This window comes from Arachis hypogaea, chromosome 19, assembly GCF_003086295.3.
Source record: "Arachis hypogaea cultivar Tifrunner chromosome 19, arahy.Tifrunner.gnm2.J5K5, whole genome shotgun sequence".
Lineage (NCBI taxonomy): Eukaryota > Viridiplantae > Streptophyta > Magnoliopsida > Fabales > Fabaceae > Arachis > Arachis hypogaea.
In genome coordinates this window covers 143,462,285-143,477,803 of record NC_092054.1, presented here as the reverse complement: position 1 = coordinate 143,477,803, position 15,519 = coordinate 143,462,285, and the positions used below count along the sequence as shown (strand labels likewise).

The window sequence follows — 15,519 nt, the reverse complement described above, 5'->3', positions numbered from 1 at the left end:
GTTTATTAATTTTAGAAGAAAATATTTTCTCTCAAATTCAATAAGAATGTCGTGTGACACATTTTGTTATTAAATTAGATAATAATATATAATATAATATATAGATATATTTTAATTTTAATATAATTAAAGAATGTCATGTTGCACATCTTGATTGTCAAATTTATAATTAGTGATTGATAATGATATATAAAAGAGATAGAGTGGTTGAAGGAATGAGAGTGATAGATAAAAGAAGAGGGAGAAGGGGAGAACTCTTTAATTTTGGAAGAAAATATTTGATTTCAATTGTAATGAGGTAATGACATGTGGCACATTTTGGTTGTAAAATTAGTAGGGATGAGAGAAGAATTCTTTAATTTTGAAAGGAAAGATTTGATTTTAATTGTAATGAGAAAGTGACATGTGACACATTTTGGTTGTAAAATTAGTAGGAAAGAGGATAGAACTCTTTAATTTTGGAGAAAAAATTTTGATTTCAATTGCAATAAAAAAATAACATATGGCATATTTTGGTTATAAAATTAGATATATATAATAGATTTAATAAAAAAATAAAAATTAGTTAATTAGTATGAACTTAAATAAAAGATAAATGTAAGAAGAAAATGCTCACCTAATATATATATATATATATGTTCCTGGTCTTGTTTTTGTGAGACATAACTTCTGCTATCTCTTCTTTCTTTTTTTCCTTCTTCTCTTTCTTTCTTTTTTTTTCCTCTTGTTCAGACCTATCATCGTCACTATCCACCTCCACAATCTTAAAAAAATTCACAAAAACTAGTTCGTTGGTACCAATTTCAATGGACATGGCAATTCATAATATTGGAAAGTAAAACATTCAACTAAGAAGAAAATGGAAGAAATTGCGATAAGATACTTGTTCAGTACAAAATTCATGAAAGCAAACTTGTTCTTGGCGTGTTGGTACTCGATATTGGGCCAGTGAGTTTTCTAGACTTCTTAGAATTTTCCTGAAACTTGGAGAGCTTGACTTTCAACTCCATCATCGACAACATACCCACGCCCTCTATGACGTGGTGTTTCTTCGGCATTATCAACAATTTTGTTAGCCATCCCAGCGACTCAACTATCATCATCTTCTTTCTGTTCCCTTCTTCTCTCATTCTACTATCTAATTCGGAATGATTTGGAGTTTTCTGATTTTCTCCGATTTAGGAATTTCAATTGCTAGAGTTTCTTTCGTGCTAATTTTGTTTATGTTGCTTTTTAAGGTTTAGCTGGTTGGGTTTACTAAGCCAAACCTAAATAAATCGGATGCAACCATTGATAATGGATCTGAAGAAGAAAAAAAAGAAAGAGAAAAGAGAAGGAGAAGGAAGAAGAGGTAGAAAGAGGTTTTTAGTCCTGCAATCATTTGAAGTTAACACTTAACATTGTTATTTGACACGTCAGTAGGCAATTAGTTGCCATCCGATAGCAAGAATTGATTTATCCATTTTTTTAATGGTTGGAGACTTAGTTGAAATTTAAAAATGATTAAAGTTCAATTATATATCTCATGAAAAAAAATCAAGAGCCAAAAAAATATTTACCCACATATATATATATATATATATATATTTTATGCCATAAAATTTCTTAATTATATTATTGCTTACAGAATGAGTTAAATATCTATTACTTTTTTATATGTATATTATTTAAAAATATAATTATTTATGTATTTTTTTATCATCTTTAAGTATTTGAAAAGCAATATTATGCGATATTAAACTATGATCAAGAGATTTAGAATTTGATTTTTGTTATTTTTAAAAAATAAAAAAAAGGTATAAAGTAAATAAAAATTATGAAAAAAAATTTAATTATAAAAAAATAATACTACATAACTAATAAAAAAATTTATCATTTTTAGTTAGCACTTAACTAATTCTAAATTATTTTAAATCTTAATAATATAAAAATAAAGTATTTATCCAAAATATTAATTAATATTAATAAATTATTAGTCCTCTAATAAATTTTTATAAAATATTATATATTTACGGAAGGATAATATCTTAAAAGTCTCAAACTAAAATATAAGAATATCTTTCATTTTTTTTGAACAATTAAAATATATTTTTTATCAAACGTCTCCTCCAAGAACAAGCAGTTTAATTTAAGCTTAGGATCTTTTATATATCTTCTATGAAGATTAGAGATATTAGCAAAGTTACTTAGTATATAAGTTTACTATAAATATTCCATGTATATGAGCATAGAAGTTCAATTTTGAAGTAGTAAAAAATCATAGTTCTGTTTCTTAGAAATTTCATTTTTCATTCTCTCATTCTTTTTTGCTATTGAAGTGAACCCATTATTCTGGCAGAGTTTTTTTTTCTATTGTGCACAAGTTGAAACTCACTTGACATGGTATCAAGAATTTTGATTGGTTACAGTGTTATCCCTCAATTTTCTCAATTTCCTCAATTCTCTCGATCAAAAATCCTTTATTGCTCCTATCTTAAATAAGCTTTAAAAAAATAATTTTGTTACATGGCAACAATAAATTTTTTTTGTCATAAAAGGTCAAAATCTTAAAGATTATCTTCAAAAAAGAAAAATTCCTCCCAAATATAAATTAGATGTTACCAAAACAATTGGAATAGTTTTATCTAAATATGCTGAGTGGATGCAATAATACTATAATTTGTGTTCACGATTTTTTACTTCGATTGATACGTCTAACGTCCTTCAAGAATCGGATTATTCATTGTACTTCAGCCTATGAAATGTGGTAGAAATTTTAAACATATTTTGCATAAACGATAAAAAAAAGATTAAATAACTTTGTTTTCAGTTAAAAATTATCAAAAAGAAGAACTTGAAAATTTCTAAATATCTTTCTCAAATTAAAACTGTTGTTGATTTTCTCACTACCATTGGATATACAATTAGCAATGAAGATCACATATAAGCAATTTTAAAGATTTTTCAGAAGAATTCTCAAGATGCATCACACTTGTACAAGCTAAACCAAAATCATTATCTATTGGAGAAGTTAAAAATATTCTCATATATCATAAAGATACTGTTGAAAAGTTTAAATAATCTGCACTCTCTTTGGTTCAAGTAAACTTAACACAAATTCCTCCCTCAAATTTAACATTTTCTTCAAGACCTTATGGAAGAAGAAGAGGTACCAGAGGAAGTAAATTCTCTAGAGGAGGAAGAAATTCTTGACAACTCAATAATAGGCCAAATTGCCAAGTTTGTGGGCGCATTGGACATACTGTTTTACAGTGTCTTCACATATTCGAACAGAATTTTCAAAGTTCTTCCAATTTTAACAATTCATCCTCTTCTTCCTCATTTTCTATTACAACACTACCACCTCCTGCTGCTGCTTTTCACAATCCTTAATCATATTATGTCACTCCATCTATAACATCAGATTCTGCATCATGGTATCCAGATTCGGGTGCAAGCCATCATTTAATTCCAGATGCTTCAAGCTTCATTTTTTCTTCTAAATTTACTGGTCCATACCAACTTTATGCGGCAAACAGTTCAGGTATCCCAAATTTTAAAATTGGACATTCTATCCTTCGAAAATCTTCTAATAATAGAATCTTTATACCTAAGCATCTGTTACAGGTTCCTTCACTTGCTAAAAATCTCGTAAGTGTCTCTAAATACTACAAGAAAAATGCTGAGAACTGTCAGATTTACCGTCGAATTTAGCAACAATAATTACCGTCGGATTTAGTTTCGGATTTAGAGATGGGTTTGATGAAGAATTCGTCGTGTCAAATAATTACCGGTGGATAGTCGCTTCCGACGGTAAAGTCGCTGGTGCGGTATTTGTAACCCACTAACTTACCGGCAAGTGCACCGGGTCGTACCAAGTAATACCTTACGTGAGTAAGGGTCGATCCCACAAGGATTGATGGATTAAACAACAATAACGTTTGATAGAATTAGTTAGACAAACAGAAAATAGTGTTAGAAGTTCAAAAGCATTAAAAAGTAAATTCAAGAAATTCAGAAAACACGCAGCAAATGAGTTGTGAAATATATACGGGAAAATAATTAAGGCTTTAGAATTATCTATTTTCTGGATTGACTTTTCTTATTAACTATTCTAATCATGCAAGATTTAATTCATGGCAAACTATTTGCGACTAGACCCTAATTCCTTAAACCTTCCTAGTCTCCTCTAAAATTCATCAACTGCCAATTCCTTGGTCAATTAATTCCAATTAGAGGGTGATGATTAAATTCCAGTTTATATGCCATAAGAATCCTAATTGTCCAAAAATAAAGGGATTATATGTCACGTATCCCGTTAAATACAAACAATTAGAAATTCAGGATAATATGTTTTCAAGCTATTGTTCAAGTAAAGAGCTTTTTCAAGTTATACAAGAACTCAAATAATACATGGGTCATACTTCCGTTCCACCCAAATTCATAAAATAAAGAACGAAAACAATTATTGAAATATAAATCAAAACATTAATTAAAATAGAAAAATAATATTATCAATCCATACAATAAACAGAGCTCCTAACCTTAACAATGGAGGATTAGTTGCTCATGGAATATGGAATGTAAATTTGTATGGAATAATGTTGTGGAAAATTCCCCTTTTGGAACCACCCTATTGGGATCCCTTTATAACTAATCCTAATAATTTAAAAATCAAATATCTAAAATTAAAATTAAAATAATATCTTTTCCTAAAATAAGATTTGAATTTAAATTCGAATTAATTAACAAGTCTTCAGCTGATGGGTGTGGACCACTTGATTTGTCCATTCTGCAGCTTCTAATCTGTGATTTCTGGGCTAAGAACTGGGTCAAAACGGCCCAGAAATCGCCCCCAGCGTTTTTCTACATTTTCTGCACGTGGCGCATGTGACGCGTCCGCGTCGTCCATGCGTTCGCGTCATTTGTGCAGATTTCAGTCCACGCATTCGCGTCAGGCACGCGATTGCGTCATTGCGATCTCCTCCATTCCGCGCGGTCGCATGAGCCATGCGTCCGCGTCGGTATTTGCTGGTCATCTCCTTGGTTTCTTCTCTTTCTCTGCAGAAACTCCATCAAATCCAGCCGAATGCTACCTAAAATAAACAGTATTGCACAAAATTCAAAATAGCATCCATAGTGACTAAAATATAATTAATTCTTTATTAAATTCAACAATTTAGATGCAAAATTCACTAGGAAAAGATAGGAAAGATGCTCACGCATCACAACACCAAACTTAAACTGTTGCTTGTCCTCAAGCAACCAAAAACTAATATAAGCTTAGGATGTGAATTTGCATGAGAATGAGAGTTCGATTAAGTTCATGTCTCTTCTTATAGTGGGATTTACAACTGCAATCCTGAATAGTTTTGGCATCTCACTTTATCCTTTGAAGTTCAGAATGATTGGCATCCATAGGAACTCAGAATCCAGATAGTGTTATTGATTCTCCTAGTTCAGTATGTTGATTCTTGAACACAGCTACTTTATGAGTCTTGGCCATGACCCTAAGCATTTTGTTTTCTAGTATTACCACCGGATACATAAATGCCACATGCACATAACTGGGTGAACCTTTTCAGATTGCGACTCAGCTTTGCTAGAGTCCCCAGTTAGAGGTGCCCAGAGTTCTTAAGCACACTCTTTTTGCTTTGGATCACGACTTTAACCGCTCAGTCTCAAGCTTTTCACTTGACACCTTCACGCCACAAGCACATGGTTAGGGACAGCTTGATTTAGCCGCCTAGGCCAGGATTTTATTCGTTTGAGCCCTCCTATCCATTAATGCTCAAAGTCTTGGATCCTTTTTACCCTTTGCCTTTTAGTTTAAAAGGTTATTGGCTTTTTCTACTTGCTTTTTCTTTTTCTCTCTTTGTATTTTTTTTTCTTTTTTTTTTCGCAAGCTTTGTGTTTTTCACTACTTTTTCTTGCTTCAAGAATCAATTTTATGATTTTTCAGATTATCAATAACAATTCTCTTTTTTTTTTTCATTATTCTTTCAAGAGCCAACAATTTTAACATTCATAAACTTCACTATCAAAAATATGCACTGTTCAAGCATTCATTCAGAATCACAGAAAACACTACCACATCTAAGTAAATGAGACTACTCTAAAAATTAAACTCAAATTCTCATGCACTACATCTGTTCTTCTTTCTTTTTGATTTCAAGTTTAGTGGGCAATACATGAGACATCTTTCAGAATTAAAGCACTTAACAGAAAAATTAAGCTAGAACCTAAGAATCTACTAATAAAGGATCATGCAATAAACAAAACAAAGTAGCAGGAAACCGGAACATACATAATAAAAGCGGGAGGGAATAAAAAATGAAAGGAACTCAACCACCTGGGTTATCTTAGCGGTTGTTTTATTCTTCAGGTTGCGCTCCTTTGTGAAGATGATTAGCCTCGCTTTTTGTGCCATAGGAATAAACAGAAAACCCTTAAGCAAAGCGTTAACACCAAACTTAAAGGTTTGCTTGTCCTCAAGTAAACAAGAACTGAAAATAGAAGAGACAAATATTAAGATGAAAGAAAAATAAAAGGATAAGAGAATAAGAGAGAATTAGGATTGGGAGAGAGAGAGAAAGAAAACTGGGCGGCGCAAACGACGCGTTCGCGTCATGCATTGCGATCGCGTACGTCGCGCATTCTTCATAATGACGCGTTAGCCTCGGGCATGCGTCCGCGTGCCCTGGATTTTGTGCGATTCGCACGAAGCCAGCCGCGCGCCCGCGTGACTTTTTGTTCGCATGGATTGGGAGCCAAATTCTCATACGACGCGTTCGCGTCGTGCATGCGCACGCGTGGATGGCCATATGTGCAACTGACGTGAACGCGTCAGTCACGCGTCCGCGTGACCAAATTTGTGCTTTTAGCACACTTCTTGCCCCAAGCCAGCATAACTCTCTGTCCAGACACATTTTACGTCGATTTTTCGGGTCACGCGTCCGCGTGGGTGACGCGCTCGCGTGAATGGCGAAAATCACAAACGACGCGAACGCATGGGGTACGCGTTCGCGTGGGATCGTCTTTGCTAAAGACATGAGTCCAGCGCCACTCCCGCGCAACTCTCTGTCAATTTTCATTTTTCACGCACACATGATTGACGCGTCCGCGTCAATGACGCTTGCGCGTCATGTGCCTCCCCCGCCCCTTTTTTTTTTTGAAATATAGCTTGAGGTGTTCGGTTCCTGGAAGAACATGGCTGTATGATCAGAAAATTAGTAAGAACTCAATAAAAATAAAATAACTAAGAAAACTACTACTACGAAAAATAGCTAAGATACGAATTTATCGGGTTGCCTCCCGACAAGCGCTTCTTTAACGTCACTAGCTTGACAATCAGCTCTGCTAGTTTAGCAGATGAGTGGACCTCTGGCGATCAATCTCGCCTCCAAGATAGTGCTTCAACCTCTGGCCATTCACTGTGAATTTTCTGTCAGAATTCTCTTTCTGTATTTCCACATGACCATATGGTGAAGCTCTGATAACCACAAACGGTCCTGACCACCGGGATTTCAACTTCCCGGGAAAGAATTTGAGCCTTGAATTATATAGAAGCACTCTCTGTCCTGGCTCAAAGACTCTGATGGCTATCTTCTTGTCATGCAATAGCTTAGTTCTCTCCTTATAGAGCTTGGCATTCTCATAGGCTGAGTATCTGAATTCATCAAGCTCATTCAACTGAAGCATCCGCTTAATTCCTGCAGCTTCTGAATCAAGATTCAGATATCTGATTGCCCAGTAAGCTTTATGCTCCAGTTCGACTGGTAAGTGACAGGCATTGCCATAGACTAACTGATAAGGGGACATGCCAATAGGAGTCTTGTACGCTGTCCGGTATGCCCAGAGAGCATCATCAAGCTTCCTAGACCAGTCCTTTCTTGAAATACTGACGGTCTTCTCTAAAATTCTCTTAAGTTCCCTGTTGGAAACTTCAACCTGTCCACTTGTCTGAGGGTGATAGGGGGTTGCCACTTTATGACGGACTCCATATCTATGCAGAAGAGAGTCCAGCTATCTGTTACAGAAGTGACTTCCTCCATCACTAATGAGTGTCCTTGGGACACCAAACCGGCTGAAGATATATCTCTGAAGAAAGCTCATTACCACCTTGGCATCATTGGTGGGCAAAGCTATAGCTTCCATCCACTTGGACACATAGTCGACTGCCACTAGAATATAGTTGTTTGAATGTGAGGGTGGAAAAGGTCCCATGAAATCAATACCCCGCACATCAAATAACTCAACCTCAAGAATCCCCTGCTGTGGCATTTCATGGTTGGCAGGGAGATTCATGGCTTTTGCACATCTGTCACAGTGCTTTACAAATGCTCTTGAGTCTCTGAAGAGAGTCGGCCAGTAAAACCCGCTCTGAAGGACCTTTGTAGCTGTCCTTTCACCACCAAAGTGGCCTCCATACTCAGAACCATGACAGTGCCAAAGAATCTGTTGTTTTTCTTCATCTGGGACACACCTCCGGATAATTTCATCTGAACACATATTTCAGAGAAGAGCTAATAATATCTTTTCCTAAAATAAGATTTGAATTTAAATTCGAATTAATTACCAAGTCTTCTAATGATGGGTGGGGACCACTTGATTTGTCCATTTTGCAGCTTCTAATCTGTGATTTCTGGGCTAAGAACTGGGTCAAAACGGCCCAGAAATTGCCCCCAGCGTTTTTCTACATTTTCTGCACGTGGTGCATGTGACGCGTCCGCGTCGTCCACGCGTTCGCGTCATTTGTGCAGATTCCAGTCCACGCGTTCACGTCAGGTACGCGATCGCGTCATTGCAATCTCCTCCATTCCGTGCGGTCGCGTGAGCCATGCGTCCGCGTCGGTATTCGCTGGTCATCTCCTTGGTTTCTTCTCTTTCTCTGTAGAAACTCCATCAAATCCAGCCGAATGCTACCTAAAATAAACAGTATTGCACAAAATTCAAAATAGCATCCATAGTGGCTAAAATATAATTAATTCTTTATTAAATTCAGCAATTTAGATGCAAAATTCACTACACTACAAGAATTTCACAAATTAGTGATGAATTTTTGCGAGAAATATTTTTTGTCACTAATCCGTCACTAACTTGCGAGGAATTAGTGACGTACTAACGACAAAATTAATGAGCGGTCACAAAATACCCGAACTTGAGAAAAACGACTGATTAGCGAGAGATTCACGAGTAAGTTTGTTTCTCGCAGATTGACTTTTGTAGCTAAACAAAGAGCGAGGAAAATTTTCTCGCTAATTTCTCACAAATTAATTAGCGAGTGACAATGTTCTAGCAAATCAGTCACTTAGGGGTTCAATCGAATAAAAGTAAAGTAGCGAGGGATATTATTGTCACTATTCCGTCGCAAGTGTTTGATATACAATTAGCGAGAAACAATTTACACACTAGTTTGTCGCTAAATAAACTTTGTGTGAAAAGGCTAATTAGTGAGGAACAATGTCCCTAGCTAATCCGTCACAAAGACTTGAAATGCATTCTGCGATGGACAAATTCCTAGCTAATTTGTCGCCAAAGTTTTTATTTTTAGCGAGCAATTCATTTCTCGCTAATTTGTCGCATAATATTGTAAAATTCAAACTTAGGGTAGCGACAGAAAATAGTCATCGCTAACTCGTCGCAACGGATATATCATTCAGCTAGGAAAGTGTTCCTTGCTAATTAGTCGCTAAAGTGAAAATACGGATATTGAGCGCCTATGACCTAAGTAGCGAGAAATTTGCGACCGTTTAACAACTGACACACTTCGTTCGCTGATTTCAAGTCGCTGATTAGCGGGCGAAATATATTTGTCGCTAAGTTGTCGCAAGTTTAATTTAGCGAGTGACTTGGTAACTGCAATCTTGTCACAAAGCAAAAGCTATATCCTACCTATTTTGTAGCAAATTACTCGCTAACCTCGTTGGAAATCTGTCGCAAAGTTATAACAAATCTAAAGCTAATGAGAAAATTTTAGAAGTAACTAGTCGCAATTGAGTCACTAATCAAAAGTTTTTTTAGTGAGGAATTAGCGACCGTTTAACAACTGATAGACTTTTCTCGCTTATTTCATGTTGCTACTAATTTGTCAGAAAAAATGTTAGCCCTTATTCTATCCTTATTTTAACTAGGGGCTCATATGCTTGTTCAGCCGCTTTTCTATTGAGTCTAAGAAATTAAATTTATATTTTTATTTTTAAAATTATAAATTTAATATTAATAATTAAAAATAAATTATAAAAAAATAAAATACCTTAAGTTATTTAATATGTAAAATGTATAAAATAAATAAATTTAATTTAGAAAACAAGATTAAAAAATATTTTGTTGTTATTATGTATAACAAAGTGAATATAAACACTTACTAAGATTATATAAAGATTAGTTATGTATAAATATTATTAAATTTATTTATTTTCTCAATCATGTTTAATTAAAAACAAATTTAAAAATTTATATTCAAATCATTTTTTATCTCCATCAATAATTCTAATAGATAAAAAAATGTATTTTAAAAAATCTTATCTTAAACATCTTTAATTTTTTTAATTTTATTATTTTTTAAAATTATTAATTTATATCTTTATTATATCATCTCATCATATTATACACTATCTTTTTCTTTCATTATTTTTTATACATGTATAACTATTATTATCTCTGATTAATATAACTGTCATCTTAAAAATTGGTCAAAAATATAATTATCACTTAATTTTCCTTCTTTCTTTTTATAGTTATTTTTTTTTTACACATAACTTCTATTTTTGTTGTCTTCTTCCTTATTCTACTGAGTACATGTAGTATTTTTTTCTATCTTTTTTATAGTTAATGAAAAAAATAATGATAGATATGTATATGAAAAATGGTAAAAAAATAATAAAAATAAAAATTAAAAAAATTGAAAGAATAATGAAACTAAAGATGATTTAAGATATTAAATATAAAATTAAAAGAAAAAATTTAACAACTAAAATTATACAAAAAAAATCTTTAAATTAAAATTTTTATACCTGTTTCAAATTAAATAAGATTAAAAAAATAAACAAATTTACAAATATTTATAAAATTTTTTATCTTGATTGTGATAATAACATAATAATTTTAGTATTATACTTAAATTAATTCAAATTTTATTATTCTATACATTAAAAAAATTAAATAATTCATAAAATTTAAATTTTTTTATTTTTTATTTTTATTTATTAATAATTTATTATTTACAAAATTTTAATTTTTTATCTCAAATTTATGATTTAAAAAACATAAAAATTAACTTTTATTCGTTTCAACCCATTTTTTTCCTTCTCCCTCCTGATTTAAACTAGCACACCAACCCTAAGCCTCAACGTCTCTCTTTCTTGGATCTTATTCTCGTCACTCTCTCCCTCAAGCTCTCTCACCTCTCTCATGTCACTCTTATTTTCGGCGTCTCACTGTCTTAAGTTCAGTCGCCGCCTTTTTGTACTCGTGGTCGTCTTCTTGCTTCGGATTCAATTTGACCCTCAAAATTTTAATGAACTCAAATTGGATCCTAAAATTTGTAATTATAACTCGCATTAGCCCTTGAGCTATTAAATATTTTATATGGATGATTAAAATTAAACTAAAAAGTTATAAAACATTTTAAAGTGTTCGTCCATTCATTATATATACAAATTCAATTTTTATTGGCAAAATATTTTATCTCATATATATACAACCTTACGGGTCGGAGTTTTGTTTAACAGTTTGTCAATAGTTAACGAATTGTTACACACACAAGATGAGATTCGAATTCCAAATACTTATTTTCTATTTGTTTATATGATATATATTGTTCTATAAATTATACTTTAAATAAATTTTATCATATACAAAATATCCAATAATATATATTTAATTAAATTAAATTGATTTGTGAGATTTTGGTTATGAAAACATAAATTTTAAAATATAAAATATTCTTAAATTAAAAGAGAATACAAATTATTTTAGTTTATTTACTTTAATATAAGATCATTGATATTTACATAAATATTTTTGTATTTATTAAAAAAATCTTATCTACTTTATAAAAGATTCTTTAAAATTTAAATTATTTAAAAAAAATCAAAAAAAAAATTGAAAACAAAAGAAAAAAAGTAGTAACTAAAAAAAAAACCGTTTAATTTAAAAAATTGAAAACGTACGTATAACTATAACTATAAACACTTATTTTCATGATTTCAAATCAAATATTGCATATAAACGCCCTTTCCAATGCTTTAAATTAAATAAAAAATTAAAAATCCTATTATCGCTAACAGACACTAAGTGAAAAAATTAAAGTAAAAAAATTAAAATGACCCATATATGAGATTTGACATTGAACGCTTGTTAACCTAGCCGTCTCTGTCAAATATCACGGTCTTCACTCTTCACCCTCAAACCCTCTGCTCTCACGGACTCACTGCCTCACGGCCTCACCATTCCACACTGCCGACCGCCACCTCTCACGGACTCTCGATGTCACCGTCACCGCTCACCGCTCACCGCAGCAGGGACTCGTCGCCCTTGAGTCCTCGCCGTCTTCCAATGCTCGCCGTCTTCGCATCAGAGCGTCATCGCGTCTTCGCCGATCTTCACTGGTCTTCGCCGGTCATCTGCTCTTTCGTCGGGTATGTCAGTTTTGTGAACTCTCAAATTTTTATTATTTACTTTGATTTTGAAGCATTTGTCATAATTTCTGTGAGATAGGTTAATTATAATATACATTTCTGCCTAATAAAAAAATAATTTATATTTCTGATTCTGATTTCTATAATTTATGTGATTCTTTGTGGAATCTATGATTTATACAATTTATGTATTTATGTTATAATTTCTGATTCTTTGTTAATTACAGTAACAGTGTTATAATTTCTGCGTTCTGATTTTTCGAGTAATATAAGTTGCCTTTCTTTTTTAAAAACATTGTTTCGTGTAAATTGTGGTGATTAAAGCCTTATCGATTGATACAAATTAATTTGGATTCATAAAAAGAGAGCTTTCTTTACTCTGTGGCTGTAGCTTATAATTGTCAAAATGCATCTTATTTTCTATTGTCCTGATGATTACTATCATTATTACTACCATCTATTTGGGGCATCCGAGGACGTTTAGCGTGTGTTTTTTTGGTTTTGCTAGGAACCAATTACAAGTTACAACCTCAAGAGCTTCGTTGTTCATTATTCTTGCCAAGAGTATTATACCATATCTACAAATTAAAGGAACTCCTTGAGAGTACTGATCTTTTTTTTGGTGTTAATGTTAAAAGCTGAAAACTCTATCACCAAATGGAACAGAAAACAAAAGTGGAAAGTAGCTAAAGGAAATGAATTATCCCTTTTGAAATTTTAAATGATTAGGTGAAGATATATAAATAGTATTATATTATTTATTATATTTTTATCCTATAATCAAATTTAAATAATGTACGAATTAATATTGTCTGATATGCCTAGATTGTGGTGATTAAAGCCTTAGGGATTGATACAAATTAATTTGGATTCATAAAAAGAGTGTTTTCTTTTTTCTGTGTTCAAACAGTGGCAAAAAATGTAGGTGAAATAAGCAAGTATAGCTTAAACTTTAGGCATGTAAAACAGAAGCAGCAACCAAAAAGGCCTCCCCTTGGAGCACCTTTTGGATTCAATGATGATGAAGACAATGATGTCGAGAGAGAAGTCACTCTCCAAGGTAGCAAGAAAAAGACTCTTAAGGACGTAAGTTGATGCTTCTCTAGTGTAATAGAACTTGTGAATGACATGGTTATTATATTTTTTAGTTTATTTATTTAAGTAAATATAATCTCACATCCTTGTGCGTGTGGGTGTTGTTTGTTAAACTTAAAGGTTGAGGAGTAGCAAAAGAAAGCCTTAGAAGAAGATCCAACTGTATTTGATTATGATGGAGTCTATGACAAAATAAAAGAGAAATGTATCCGCCCATTGATACAAGATCGCAAAGAGAGAAAAGTATGGTAATTGTTTTCAGAATGACGTGATTTTTGTTCTATCAAATCATTTTTGTGGACTAATTTTCAGCATGTGATTTTAGGTTCTAGTATTTTTAAAATTTCCCATATTCATTATTATGTCTTGGTTATCAGCTTGATTGCTAATGGAAGAACGGTCTTGTTTTTCGTTTTCTTCCATATTTCCTAATTGAATTGATGTACTTCTTTATGGTTCAATTCCTATATTTCCAATTCTCTGTTTCTTGCATATTGCTGACATACAATTTTCATATTTGTATCTAGGTTACAAAGAAGGACTTTTTGCTTGATTTTTATACAATCCTTGTTAAAAATGTTGCATATGGTGCACAAGATCCTCGAGGGAGGAAACATGAGAATCGAGCTGAGCAAAGAACTGCAGAGACATGCGAAAGTGGAAGCCAAGGTAATCTATGACAGGGAAAGTGGAAGATCAAGATGCTTTGGATTTGTGACTTACAGCAGCCTTGAAGAGGTCAACAGTGCTATTGAGTCCTTAGATGGCGCGGTAAGCATGCGAATCTACTCCTAGTATCCCGTTTGCTAATCACAAATAACAATTTAATGAGTTTGAACTTGTCCATTTGTATATGTTACATCATATCATTGTTTGATTATTTTGTATTAGTTATTTGTTCTTTTGTTCTTGAAAACATATGAAAAAGCTAATATTTCTGCATTTTCTTATTGCGACATGTATATACTTTTTTGTCCGGTTGTTCTATGGAATCATGAGCTTCCCTTGACATATGATTTCCACAATTATATGCTTAAAAGCATGGATGATGAATTTCGTGACATTGTTGGTGTTAGGTAATTGCTCTAAGATGCTTTTGGAGCCTTTCTTTAATTAGCCTTTCTCTAAGATGTTATTTACTGATGTTTTTTTTATATTTTTGCATATAATTGACAACATTAGTGAAACTGAAGGTCGGTGGAATTCGTGGACATGTTCTTTGTGCAGTGGATATGCCAAGTCTTAGGTGTTGATTGTATTTTTTTTAATTTTCAATGTGCAATGAGGAATTGAGATGTGTAATGTATAATGAATTTTATAGAAGCAAGATCATATTTGTACAGCCAGATTGAAACATCTCTAAAGAAGTGAGTGAATACGTATTGTAATTGAACTTTTTTCTTTGTTAATTAAGTCATGTTTTAGAGCTATTGAATAGATAGAATAATATTTGATAACACAAAAGCTTGGCTATTATTAGGTTAAGGTTGGCTAAAATAAAAAAATAACGAGGTTTATTTTAGCATGGCGACAAAATTAGTATTCTAACTAATATTCTGGGAAACATTAGCGACATACTCGTTATTGATGATGATGAAAAATTAAATATTCCATTGCGACTGAAATATTTGTGAGATACCTATCGATTTGTTACTAGTTTAAAAAGAATCTGCGATGAATTTTTGCGATAATATTGCAACTAATTGACTACATATTATTTCTTAGCAAGTTAGCGACTACTTTTTTACTCTATTTTCTCATTGAGAATAGTTTTGGTTTAGCGACAAAATTTCTACCAATTTGG

The 15,519-nt window shown here is 32.6% G+C and overlaps 1 long non-coding RNA gene across 3 annotated transcripts; it reads left to right on the top strand.

Moving 5' to 3' along the window:
* Positions 1–12,288: 12,288 nt before the first annotated feature.
* LOC112777214 (uncharacterized) lies at positions 12,289–15,145 on the top strand. Of its 3 annotated transcripts, none has more exons than XR_003190340.3 (5): positions 12,289–12,620; positions 13,531–13,706; positions 13,836–13,958; positions 14,243–14,791; positions 14,898–15,145. It is a non-coding gene; the product is annotated as an uncharacterized lncRNA (long non-coding RNA). The 3 variants fall into 3 exon arrangements; XR_003190341.3 differs by having other exon boundaries at positions 12,307–12,620; positions 13,836–13,963; XR_011877544.1 differs by having other exon boundaries at positions 12,325–12,620; positions 13,129–13,706.
* The last annotated feature ends 374 nt before the right edge of the window (positions 15,146–15,519 follow it).